Source organism: Carettochelys insculpta, chromosome 9 (genome assembly GCF_033958435.1).
Source record: "Carettochelys insculpta isolate YL-2023 chromosome 9, ASM3395843v1, whole genome shotgun sequence".
Classification (NCBI taxonomy): Eukaryota; Metazoa; Chordata; order Testudines; family Carettochelyidae; genus Carettochelys; species Carettochelys insculpta.
In genome coordinates, this window is record NC_134145.1 from 59,001,305 (window position 1) to 59,014,025 (window position 12,721).

The following is a 12,721-nucleotide window of genomic DNA, read 5'->3' on the forward strand; positions in this document are numbered from 1 at the left end:
TGCACAGAAGAGTTTGAATTGATACATAATACACAAGACTCCAGTCTGGTCACTTCTGCAGAGTTTATTTTAACACCTTTCCATTCTTAAGACATTGTGACAAAATGAAGTCTTAGAACTGTGCAGCACAATTTTATCCCCAAGGGCATATTAGGAGGTAATACTTCAGCATAAGAAAGGAGATTCTCAAAATTAGTGCTGTGTTTTAATAAAATTGCATTTTTAATCTCTACTACTTTAAGCATAGAGGTTTTTCCCCCCTAGAAAGCAACCCTTTGCCTTTGAGCAATTAGTTTCATTCCAACATAGCCCTGTGTCTTGGGCTCACCCTCCCATTATGGAGAAGGAATGATTTTTATGGAGCTGGTTTAAGGCAACTGACCAAGTGTTGATACCATGTTAGGTGAAGAGCTCAAGACCCCTATATGCACCACACATGCCAGGATTTGAAAAGCTGCTGAGTACATGTCCATCAGACAAAAAAGTTAGGCTAGTGCCTGATTGCTGCTGCTTTTGTGTTGCTCCAGCAACAGGAAGGATCCACCAAATCTTGCAACTCACTGCAAAAAGACAAAAAACTGTTTAGCATGAGGCACTGAGTACTGAAATACAAGATGTTTAGTGACAGGAATAGATCAGACTTTAGATTTTCCATCATCCATCAGAGAGAGAGTTCAAACTGACTTGTAATCATCATCTAGTCATTCCAGACATCTTAACTGATGAAACAATGCTAATAAAATACCACCCACCTTCCTGTTTCCTCAAATGTTCAGTCAAATCAATCTTGCTCCCTAGGGGGGGAAGGAAGAGAGAACACAGAATTAAGTGTTCTGCCATCAGTACATCAACTTCAGACAAGAGACAGAAATGGCTCACTGTGCTGTAAAAAAAATGCAAGTGCACCAAGGAGCAGATAATGTGGAATAAAGGTCATGCTGTAGCCAGATACATCAGATATGAGCAAAAGACAAAGCTGTGTTCATCACTGCAGGTTCTGCTGAACTATGTTATCATGGTATTGGCTGTAATAGCACTTTCATTCAATGGGGTATTGAATTACAGGCCATCATCCTATTTCTCCTACAACAGAGAGCACAGAGCTAGCAACCAACTAAAATGTGCATCTTTAAGCTACCTAGTAGTGTAATCATGACTGAGTCAACTTCTACCTTAAGATGACTAAGAGGCTTCTGGCTTTGACTGACTGCAATAATCATGGTTTTAGCAATGGTCACCACAGGAAAATGGAAGCAATTACATTGTAGTAGCCCAATCCTGCTCCCCTTAGTTTCAATGGAAACAAGTAAGATTCAGCCCTGTCCTAAAGATCATCCACAGAAGAGAACTAGGTGAATAATTCCACTGGTATGGAGAGTCAACTCACCTGCTATCCCCACTGCTCAAAATGTGGGTTAACACAAGGAAGAATCTCAGAAAGGTAGCCAAGTTAATCTACATCTTCAAAAAAAGAAGTCCTGTGGCACCTTACAGACTAAGTTTTTTTGGACCATAAACTTGTGGGTCATGGGAGCCAGCCACTAAGATCGCTCCAAAAATGTGCCACTCCTGTTAGTACCAAGTGTGCAGGCAGAGATTGCAGCCAGGAGACACTTTGCCTCAAAGCTGTCATCACTGGAGATGCCCACCCATCACTGTCCATGCCCACCAGCTCTAGCAGGGAGCTGTCACCACAGGGTGATTTGCAGCAGCAGGCTGTTATTCTCATGCTGAACACTCAATGGGACCTGAGAGGTGGTGCATGACACTAGGGAACAGTAGCCAGCAGGGTCTGGCTCCTGTTCCCAGGTACAGTGCAATGCCCTAGGACAGGCAGGCACCAGGAAGACTGCCTTAGCACTTCTGTGAAGAAGCCACCCAGGTAAGCTCAAGCACCACCTTCTCCCACCCAAGCATCTGCCTTCTCCCACCTCCAAAACCATGTAATTTAAGTAAACTCCTCACACCTACCCGAAATTTCAGAGCCTGTACCCCCCTTCTGCACTCCAGCTCCCACAGCCCAGTTGCTCCCCAAACCAGAAGTCCCCAGTTAGAGCCCTCACACCAACCTCAATCCCCTACTGAAGGTCTGCAGAACCACTGTGCACTAATTGAGGGTGATGCATTACAGAACAAGTCATTCTGCACATAACTGAGAAATTAAGAAAAAACACTAGCCAGGAGATCTGGTCAAATATACAAGAAGCACATCTGTCAAGGGTCTAGGTTTGAAATCACTCCTTACTAAGCTGTCCTGAAGACAGTCAAGGCCAATGGACCCTCTAGGAAAAGCAGTTCCAAAAAAATACAAGCCAGGACAATTCACTTTGATCTTCAAAGTAGCCTCCCATGACTCCTTTGTCCTTACCTCTGAGGGATAGATTTGCTTCCCAGAACATTTGACCTTTACTTGCTTCACTCTGGGGAAAAAAAGTACAGGAATTTTTTTTTTTTTTTTTTAAACAAAATGTGTTCTGGCTGCTAGAATCAGATTTTTAGTAGCAACAGCTTGAAGTTCTGTACTGTTTCAGCACAAAAGTCTCCTCATTCTCTTTCAGAGAGATTCCCATTGTTTACAACCAAAAAATCATCATCAACAGTACAGACAGGAAATCATGTCTCCAATGTATGTGCAGTGAAACAGTTCTTATACACTGACACTGGAATTAAACAGTTGCACCACCCTACAATATATCTGATGAAGCACGTCTTTCTCCACGAAAGCTTATGCTCAAGTTACCTGTCAGTCTATAAGGTGCCACAAGACTTGTTCTTGAAGCAGACTAACAGCTACCTCTCTGATACTGCAACACATAGTCAGCTGAAAAGTCATGTCTGTACGCAACCCTAATTTTAACCTGGCACTGGGACAGCTAGCACAAATATTAGGTCAAACTAGCCAGGAAATGGAGAATGCTGTGGGGATAGGATGACTTATTCTGGGACATCTCTGCTTTTTAGAATTGGTGATAACCTAACAGTGAGGTTGGTGAATTGTAAATGGTTGTTCCATAAACAGAATGGAAAAGGAATATTACTTTTGTAATTAGCAATGTCAGATATATACACTATGGCAACCAACTTACCATATCATGTCAGGCCTGGTAAGTCTTCCATTCTTGTTAACTAAAAAAGCCACATAATTAAGTAAGTTTCACCTTTATTTGCTCATATTAGAGACATCTACAAGCAACAAAGCCTCAGCACTGGATTCTCAGAAACATCTCCTGTCCACTACTCTTATAATCTAAGTCATCCCAGGCTTTGGGTTTGTAAGTCTCGAGCTAACGCTACAATGTGGAACAGCTCACAATTGTTGCAAATTCTTCAATGCATGTGTTTAGTGCCTGCTTCCACCCACAGCCAGAAAAATATCAAAAAAGACACTTGTCCAAATGTGAGTTACCTCAGCTCAGTGATCCTTTTTCCAGGAGTGCCCTAGCTTGGGGAGAAAAAGTTCAGATGTTACATGTCATTCTCTTCTCCACCTGCACACATACTACTAGTTTCAAAGCCCCAGTGTCAGGCTCAGAAACCTGTTCCGTCCACTACTCTTATAATTAATGTCCTGACAGGGCTTCAATGCTAGCCCAAGGCAGGAGGCACTGGTTGTTCACATTATAAATAAAGATGGAAACCAGGAATCCAGATTAAAACCTACCAACCACACATCTGAATGCTGTGCTTCAACTGAATGGTTTGGTGTCTGATTCATGGGAGTGATTCTGGCTGTGAAACCAGTGTCAATGTTGGTGAATTTGCACCTGTATCTGACTCCTGTGGTACAGTGGGGCTAGGACCCAGGTCATTTTGATTCTGCATAGATGTACCAGATTTACTGTGCCATTTTATCCCTGTAAGTGGGGACAGTAGTCAACATTCATTGCATCCAAAAGCAGCATGAACTACTCTGCCATCATTCTGCACACTGGGCCACCCAAAATGCTATGGTATGAAGTTAAGCTTTTTGGATCTGTTATCCCCATGTTGCAGGTGCAGGAGGCATATTCAAAAACAGAAAAGTTTAAGAGCATCAAGATGTTTACAACCAGGGAAGGCCAATGACAGCCCCTGTTCCTCCACAGTCTAGGGCTCTGGTTCTTCCCCAGTATACCAACATTCCTGGCCCCAGCTCACTGGTTTTTCCCCACTGAGTGCTACAACTTCAGAGCACAGGATCACCAATGGTGCCACATGAGCCAAGTCCAGATTAGAGAGGTTCAACTTGTAGAGAGTGTGTGTGTGTGTGTGTGTGCGCGCGCGCGCACGCACGCTCTCTGCTGGCCCAACTGTGCTCACATTTAGGTTAAGGGAGCTTTTCCCTTCCACCGATTGCAGCAGGAACAATATTGGGCCAAAAACTTACGTGGGGCTTTCAAAAACACTATCTTACAGCTGGACCAAGAGCTTGCTCCTTAATTGTTTAGAGATGCACCTGATACCTCCTCACTGGCTTTAAAATTTGTAATCAAGTATTACGACTTCACAATAGTACAGGTCTGTTTCTAAAACCAGTTAAAAATGTCAGTATTTTAAGTGCAGCCACCAAATCTCACACAGTACAATGAAAGGTTGGCTTCTATTATACAATAGTTTTTTTTTTTTTTTTTTTTTTTTTTTTTTTTACACACAATTAAAACCCAGCTAGTTTTGCCACAAACCCATAAAGGAAAAACAGTAGGATACAAACCTGTCATTTGAAATGCTGTCCTGATCCATCGTCTTCCAAAATTAATGCTTAATGGGGGGAATAAAAGAAAATTGTTTCAAGTGTGCAAGAACATGAATTACTAATCCAAATTAGTTGAATACATGCTCAACTAGAGATTTCCCCTCGGTCTACACGGCAAGTGTCACAGAAGTGACCAAGAGAAGCATCAGCTTTTTAAAAGCTGTATGTAAATCATTTAAGGGTATGAATGCATTTTTGGACCATCCATAGACAGCAGATCTCAGACCCTTTCATTGGAGATATTCATCCACATGGTATTTAAATTACTAACCATTAGCACAAAAAGGACAACCCACAGCACTCCATCAGTTCAGTACATGTTTAAAACCTCTTCCACTCCAAGCTTCAAATGGGCCAGTCTACGTTTAGAAGACACACTGCCACTCATTTGTAACTTGGTAGAGCCAGAAGAATGTAACCTCAGAGTAAATGGAACGGAAAGGAGTAATATCACAGACATTCATTTGGCAGAATCTAAATTTCATCACTGGTTACAATGTTCCTAATAGCCACAACTACTCATTAAGCCAAACAAATACATACTCACCTAAGTTTATTCAAGCCAGGGATAGTACCTACAAAAAAAAGTGAGCATTAGTTTTTAGCTCTGAGTATCAATAGGAAGCAATTCTGCTTAAAGCTAGTGGGCATCTTCATTTGCAGGGTCTTTCAGTAAAGAAATGGTCCACATACTGATTTCAGGTCAGACATTTGTCAACATCATTAAAAACCCTGAAGGGGACAGCTAGTATGTAGATTAGCCTGCAACTGTCCACAATTCCCTCGAACAAAAGTCCTTCAAAAGAGGTAGTTGCGCATGTACAGATCTCAAAACACTACCTCGGTGAAACATGGCCTTGGATTATCCTTAAGTAAACCCTGCAGACTATTAATGCCTGAAATCTTGTGGCAGGAGAGGTAAAGGACAAGCCAGGAAATCCCACAGGAATCCTGAATTCAGGATTTCACCATACTGCCAAAGGCCCTTCAAAGTCAGCACCTGGTCACCAGGCTGTAGCAGCTAACCCCATCCGCAGAGGTTTTTGGTACACTTATCAATAGCCAAGTTAAAACTAGAGCATGAGCTAGTTTTGCTGACTACTTACCAATGCTAATAGCAGCACATTGCACATCTTATTACCCCACTCCTGGAATGAAGCAAAGTGTCAGGACAGCCCAGAGATAACCAACCCTGAAACAGGAAAATCCAAGCCACATGCCTGAAGTCAGATAGAGCTAATTACAGACCTCCATGTCTGAGTCAGTCCATTTGCATCTCATCACACAGGCTGCTTCTATGCACTAGACTATGGACAGCATTTTTTTTTTATATAAACTAAAACCCATGTTTGTGGGGAAAGTCCAGCTAACACTGACGCAGGAATGTTACAGTTGGACTCTGCCAGTTCTCCCCCATCCTTTTATCTTAGGAATGCCATGTGCAATAAGCAATGAGCATCTTTTTCATGCTTAAATAACATTCTCCAGTTATAGTTGCAATCTCATTTTGGAGACTCTAGACCAGTCGTGTCCAACCTGCGGGCTGCATGTGGCCCTGGACAGCTAGTAATGCAGCCCCACAAGATTGTAAACTTTTAACATTATTATGTTATTTATACACATATTTTATATGAGCTTTCGTGAGTTAACTCACTTCTTCAGATGCCCTAACTCATGAAAGCTCATGCTCTAAACTTTTCTGTTAGTCTATAAGGTGCCACAGGACCCTTCGTTGCTGCTACAGATCCAGACTAACATGGCTACCCCCTGATACTATATTTTATATATGTGGCCCAAGGCAATTCCTCTTCACTCAATGCAGCCCAGGCGAGCCAGAAGGTTGGACACCCATGCTCTAGACCATGGTTTCCCAACCTATGGGTCAGGACCCAAACACAGGTCAAGATTGCATTTCAAAAGGGTCAGGCTGGGCTGCGCAGCTCCAGAGGTGATTATTAAGAAGCCATTCAGACACTTGCAGTGGTTCTCAACTTCTTAACTGGATTAACAGCTGTCAGGCAGTTAAGCCAATCAGTGAGATCGAGAACCATTTCAGCTGCAGGGAAGAGAACTGCATACTTGAGGAGCAGCATCCAGCTCAGGGTGAGAAGTGGGGCTCAGCCCAAAGTTGGGAGGAAGGGCAGAGCTGATCAGCTCCCTGGCTTCCAGCCTCTGCAGGAGGTGGGGGTCCTGCAGCCAGCTTCCAGCCATTGGGGGGGAGGGTGTCAGGAGTTCCTCCTGACTAGGCTAGTTCTGGCAACCAGGGCCCTGTACCCCATCCAGCTTCAGGGGTCCCTGTGCTTTCCCTAGCTCCCTCCAGCCTTTGGACTGACTCCTAGCACCAGAGTGAATCCCCTAGCCCCTGACTGTGGGTTTTAAGCTGGAGGGGGGGGGGCAGTTTGGGGATGAGTGTCTTCCCACCACAACTATAAATAACTATAGTAAATGTAACAGAGAAAGCCATGCTAGTCTATACACTATCAAAACAAAAAGCAGTCAAGTAGCACTTTAAAGTCTAACAAATTAGGTGAGCTTTCATGGGACAGATAAATGTAGTGTTATTTGCATATTTCCCCTTTTCTATGAAATAACTATTATGAATATATACACAAAGCAGCACAATTTTATATTCTTGCCTCAGGCACAAATTTAGCTCATTATAGCACTGCCGGCCCCCCCCGCCCCTTTTGAATTACTTTGGGTCACCAAGTCTTTGTGAATTGTCAAAATGGGTCCCTGTCTGGAAAAGGTCTGGGAACTCCTGGGTCTAGACCCACCCCCCTTCCTTACTGCAGGATTCCCATTAATTAGTTAAATACTTACATGACACTGAAACACACCAAGGGAGCCTGAAAGAGAAAGCTGGTATTATATGCAGCCTGTAAATAGTAAGTCCACAGTATTTAATTCTTAATATACAACTGTATCAGTGCTAAATCAATTTTATCCTCATTAGGATCAGAGACCTGATTCAACATCATCTACAGTAAACAGCCTGCTTTTAATTACAGGACATCCTCCTCTCTGACCTAGAAGATGAGCAGTGTTTTACTGCTTACTTCCAGTTTATCTCATGACTGAGACTTTAACTCAGGTCATCAGCACCTAGGCTAGCTTATCCCAGACCCGATTGCAAAGCCATTTGAGTTACTGGCCCACATGCTTCTGCATTCACCTGTGTGTATTTCTGGGACTTCTGGGTACATGTCTACTGGCTCTATCATTCATTCACAGTGAGCTGTAAGAACTTGTCTGTCCTGACCACACAGGGTGGAAGTTACAAGAAAGCACTCAGCATTCAGCTGGTTCAGCCTCAATTTTAACTGCAAAGCAAGCAGATAAGCTGCACTGAGGCTTTAGGGTATGCCCTGGGACAGGCCAGCTAGCCTGAGTGCAAAGTACCATCACTTAGACCAGAGAGAGTTGTATCTGAACAGATGCTAAGTGAGGGTCTTGACTCAAGTGTGACCCTCTAAAGTTAATTCTGCAGGTCAAAAAACAACCCAAGTCTGAGGTCACACCTGCCTACTGCCCCCCCAGCCCACCAAGGGACAAGACTCCCCTGCAGCAAACCCTGATTAACTCAGGCTGTGGCCACACAAGCCCACCCCTTTCAGAAGGGGCATGTTAAGGAGGGATTTGGGAGGATGCTAATGAGGCACTGACATGAATATGCAGCACTCCATTACCATAATGGCAGCTGCACATGAGCTTCTCCCTCTGCAGTTCTTGTTTCTACAACAGGTGCCTCTTACAAACACTCAGTAACACCACAGCAAAAGTAAAGCAGATCTAATAGAGAACTGATTTATACAAGCATCCCCTCCCAACAAAATTACCTTCTGTATGTTTTTTCCCCACAAATACATAGCTGTGTTCAAGTTGGATTTTGTTTCCTTCTGTGCATGAGGCAGGTGGTCATCCAAAGCCAATCTATTTAAAAGAGCCTGTAAAGACGACACACATTTACAAAACCCAGTTCACTATTGTCTGCCTTACTGGTGCAGCACATGGACCCTCATCCATGACTGATGTGCCTAATTCTGCAATGCACTGTACAGACAGAACGATGACTGAGATGACAGTGCAAGAATTAAAAACCCCCCCACACAGGAGAAAAATGGAAGGTACACAACACAAAGAGCAACAACAGCCAGCATGAAACCACCATACTAGACCCTGAGGACAAGTCTCTATCTAAAGCTGCGCTTCAAATTTTCTAGATCAGAATTTACTCCCCGTGCCACTCCCCACTGAGTCTACTCTGGTTAGGAGAGAAGACTAATTAAGGGGAAATTTTGCCACTATGCCAATCAGTCTTCTGAGCACTTTTTGGTAGACATGAGAATGTTGTACATGAACTGGCTGCTAGAGTAACTCACAAGCAACTGGAGGATGCATCAGATAGGAGCGAAAGACAATATAGCATGTTCTTCACAAATTATCTGCTGAACTATGTTATCATCATATACAGCCTCCAGTAGAGACGAATGGCAACTGAAAATACAGAGCGCCAAGTCAGTTTCTTCCTAGTTTACATATAAATTTGAGATGCATGAGACACTGGTTGTCCAAAATACAACCTGCACAGCCCAGCCTGAATGATTTACCTTTCATCATCAGGTTTTATCTTCTAAGGCCTACATAAAGAAAAGAGAAAAAAGTTAGGCACCATTACCATTTTCATATTTCTAAAATGCACTGGGGAGGGTCACATGACAGCCTGATACATCAGATAGGAGCGAAAGACAAAACTTGTGTTCGTCATTGTGTGTTCTGCTGAACTATGTTATCATCAGTGTATCGGCTTTGGGGGCATTGGCTCCAAGCTACCTGCTTTAGTGTGATCTAACAAAAGAGGGAGTGGTGCAGAAAAATACAAGACATTGTAGAGAAAACTGCTGACCAGAAAATCTAGAAGCTTCTAAGCGAGAGGCAGGCTTAACACAGAACCCCAAACATGTTCAATACCCATGCTTGTCACTGTACTGCCTCAAGTCTGAGGGAAGGAGTAATACATGAATAAACCTACTTTTCCAAAGATTTGTTCCCTGCCAGAGAATCTTCCTTATGGGGCTTCCAATGTGCTTCATTAAATCCTAAAAAGGGAGGAGAGTTATGAAGCAGGTTCAAAAATCAATAAATTAAGTATTTCTTGACAAGTGTTGTGCCTCAGTTTGAAATATAGGTGGTTGAGAGCTCATCATTCTCTTGAGTCAAGAGTAGCAAATAAATGTCATCATTGTGGCACAAGACAAAACTCTGGTATTTAGCTGCTGGACTGTTCAGCTACCACACTGACCAGATTTAAAAAAAAAATAAGGCTTCTAGACCAAACTTACACGTACAGGTCAGAACCTCTACAGTCTGGCAACATCTATCTGGCATTTTAGATAGGCAAGATGACCACTTATTGTGTGACCAAGTTTCCTGTAGTCCCATTGTTTGTTTGCATCCACCAGTCCTGTCTGTGTTCTGTACTGTTACTTAACTGTAATTTACACCTAAATATCTTCTAAGAGCCCAGTAGGCTGTGGAAGTGTTGGTGATGCTGCTACAGAACACTGATTGTTCGCAGACTGGCAAATTCATTTGATACTGGGCAGGACCCAAGGGTGCCAGACTAAAGTAGTTCAATCTGTAATTCTCTTTAAAATAAAAACTTTCCCTCACTCATGATCCAAAAAATTAAACATTTTTACCTTGGCACATGGCATGAGGTCCTGAACTGGTGACTAAAAAAAACCAAAAAAAAAACCACTCAGGCATTGGTCATACAAAGTTTGATATTAACAATAACATACACTGAATAAAGCCTCAGAACAGAGTTTTCAGAAATCACTTCTGTCCACTACTCTTATCTTTAAAGCATCATTGGCTGTTCAGTTTAATACTAGTCATTCACTTTTGTTATAGTTCTAGCTGAAGGACGTGCATCAGTGACTGTCCCTCTCAGGCCTCCCACACCCCACCAAAAATCACAAGCCATCATTTAGTCCCTTCAGATGGTCTCCAAAGATGCCAAAAGTATTACTAATGAAGGGAACAGAAAGATATTGCATCATACAGTTGCTCTCAAAGATACATAAGCACCAGGAAGAGTGTTCTTCACCCACCGCAGACCTCCTGCAGCTGTACTGGCAATTAAGAGCCACTTGCCCTCAATCTTCCAGTAGCTGTTTATCTAGCAAGAACAGTTCAGCACTTTTGAGAAGCCAGCCAGGAACTAAGCCAGATCCCATCCCCTTCACCTCCCTATTAAACCCTACATTTAGAAAAAAAGTCAGTTCCTACCCGTTTTGGAGTTAACACAGAAGGAAAAGCTTGCTTGATGCATCACAGCTAAAACCAAAGAGATATACAAGTTACATAATTTCCTAGTTTCAGAAGAAAGCCTACCCAGATAAAGTTTTCAGATTGTCATGTTGATGAAAGGTGTATGGTTAACAGGATTCCGAAACAGCTACAGCACATTGTGCTCTTAATTCACCTAACCCTGTTCTGTAGGCACTGTTAGGTCACAAACTATCAATTAATGCTAACTCAGTTTGGACTTTGGCATAAGAAAATCCAGGCCTTAGTGAACCATTAAGAATTTCTCCCCATTACTTTTAGAACATAATTACAACAACTTTACAGACATTTAGTCTCACAGGTAAAAAACATCCACCATGCCACTGACCAGTAATACACCCATGTCGAGCTCAGAGGTGTTGGTATTCATCACACTCTCAGATGTCCCTACCAACATGATTTTCATCATGTGCAGGTACATGGGTTCAAGTTCAGCTGAGACAGGGCATTATCCCAGTAACAAAATACAGAAACCTGGAGGCCTGTTAACTATGACAAAAAAAACACACGCACTTGTTCAGAGACATGCCTGCTTGCCTCTAACTGCAAACAGCATTTCATTAAATGAGCTTCACCACTTTCCTCCAGACCACATACTCTAATGCAAAAGTTCAGATTTTTTACAACAAGATGATCCAATTTACTACACAGCTACCTCCCACCTTCCACCTACACTAATGACCGCTTTCCAATCCGGCCTCCACAATAGGGGCTGGAAGACCAGCCCCTCTCCAAGCAAATCTGATGATCTGCTATGACCCTGCAGAAGACTCTATCCATTATAAAAACAGAGGCATGGGACCACCACTGTATTTTTCAATCTATTCCTACAAAGGTATTGGCTGGTGGAGCTCAGCCCCAGAAAGGCGATGTCTGAACAGATCTACTCAAGTCAGTGGGAGGCCTTTTGCACGACAAGGTCACAAAAGACTTGTTTTTACCAGTTACCAAGCAGATGTTTCTCTAAAGCAACAGTTTTCAGGCTCTCTCATTTGTAGGCCCCTACACATTTTTAGTTAAAATCTCCAGTATCGCCTAGGGAACACAAGCTGGAAAATACAGCTCTAGAGTCACCTTAGTCTGTAATGAAAACCCTCCTGGCTGGGTAAAAGTAAAGGCAGAATCCAACTCACCTACCACTGCACCACGTGTAGCCCTAGAGCCCAACTCAACATTCTCCGATGCCATCCTAGGTTCCTACATACTCCCCACCATCCACTTCGCAGCTTACGAGTAACAGCCCACCAAAGCTAAAGCACGAGGCAATTAAAATCCCAGCATGCAACACTCCTCTTTAGGCGAGGCCCCAAAGCTTGACCAGGCGGGGGGGGGGGTGTAGACCACCGCATGTAGGGCCCTAACCCAGCCTCACGAGCGCGAGCCTACCCCGTCTAGTTAACACCCGTGAAGCCGGCCGAGTCACAGCGCCCGCACGATGGGGGGGGGGGGGGGGGGACGACAATCCACCTCCATCCTCCTCAGCCCGCGCCCATCGGTGGCAAAGCGCCTCCGACACAGACTCCACAACGCCCCGGGCCCGCGATGCATCAGCATCGAGCCGCCGACCAGGCCCGTAGGCCACCGACACGCACCTACCCACCCGCTCTCAGCCAGCGGAAAGGGGAAAAGGAAGTA

At 43.6% G+C, this 12,721-nt stretch overlaps 1 long non-coding RNA gene and 10 other non-coding genes across 16 annotated transcripts; all 11 read right to left on the reverse strand.

Annotated features, from left to right (window-relative positions):
- Positions 1-49: 49 nt before the first annotated feature.
- Positions 50-12,711, reverse strand: LOC142018028 (uncharacterized). 6 transcript variants are annotated; one of them, XR_012646661.1, is made up of 17 exons: positions 12,679-12,696; positions 11,415-11,575; positions 11,027-11,074; positions 10,435-10,467; positions 9,765-9,831; positions 9,343-9,372; positions 9,115-9,229; positions 8,572-8,679; positions 7,556-7,581; positions 5,839-5,880; positions 5,280-5,307; positions 4,691-4,737; positions 3,407-3,442; positions 3,087-3,126; positions 2,369-2,420; positions 753-794; positions 50-560 (listed from the first exon to the last, which is right to left on the reverse strand). It is a non-coding gene; the product is annotated as an uncharacterized LOC142018028 (long non-coding RNA). The 6 variants fall into 6 exon arrangements; XR_012646662.1 differs by lacking the exon at positions 9,115-9,229 and having other exon boundaries at positions 3,407-3,438; XR_012646658.1 differs by lacking the exon at positions 9,115-9,229.
- LOC142018091 (small nucleolar RNA snR60/Z15/Z230/Z193/J17) lies at positions 946-1,025 on the reverse strand. The gene has a single exon (XR_012646691.1). It is a non-coding gene; the product is annotated as a small nucleolar RNA snR60/Z15/Z230/Z193/J17 (small nucleolar RNA).
- LOC142018140 (small nucleolar RNA SNORD79) lies at positions 2,521-2,602 on the reverse strand. The gene has a single exon (XR_012646738.1). It is a non-coding gene; the product is annotated as a small nucleolar RNA SNORD79 (small nucleolar RNA).
- LOC142018085 (small nucleolar RNA SNORD47) lies at positions 5,149-5,225 on the reverse strand. Its single transcript, XR_012646685.1, has one exon. It is a non-coding gene; the product is annotated as a small nucleolar RNA SNORD47 (small nucleolar RNA).
- On the reverse strand, positions 5,398-5,461 carry LOC142018095 (small nucleolar RNA SNORD78). Its single transcript, XR_012646695.1, has one exon. It is a non-coding gene; the product is annotated as a small nucleolar RNA SNORD78 (small nucleolar RNA).
- LOC142018087 (small nucleolar RNA SNORD44) lies at positions 5,957-6,021 on the reverse strand. Its single transcript, XR_012646687.1, has one exon. It is a non-coding gene; the product is annotated as a small nucleolar RNA SNORD44 (small nucleolar RNA).
- LOC142018089 (small nucleolar RNA snR60/Z15/Z230/Z193/J17) lies at positions 9,125-9,209 on the reverse strand. Its single transcript, XR_012646689.1, has one exon. It is a non-coding gene; the product is annotated as a small nucleolar RNA snR60/Z15/Z230/Z193/J17 (small nucleolar RNA).
- LOC142018090 (small nucleolar RNA snR60/Z15/Z230/Z193/J17) lies at positions 9,456-9,539 on the reverse strand. Its single transcript, XR_012646690.1, has one exon. It is a non-coding gene; the product is annotated as a small nucleolar RNA snR60/Z15/Z230/Z193/J17 (small nucleolar RNA).
- LOC142018139 (small nucleolar RNA SNORD24) lies at positions 9,901-9,982 on the reverse strand. Its single transcript, XR_012646737.1, has one exon. It is a non-coding gene; the product is annotated as a small nucleolar RNA SNORD24 (small nucleolar RNA).
- On the reverse strand, positions 10,546-10,612 carry LOC142018096 (small nucleolar RNA SNORD75). Its single transcript, XR_012646696.1, has one exon. It is a non-coding gene; the product is annotated as a small nucleolar RNA SNORD75 (small nucleolar RNA).
- LOC142018086 (small nucleolar RNA SNORD74) lies at positions 11,428-11,507 on the reverse strand. The gene has a single exon (XR_012646686.1). It is a non-coding gene; the product is annotated as a small nucleolar RNA SNORD74 (small nucleolar RNA).
- Positions 12,712-12,721: the final 10 nt, after the last annotated feature.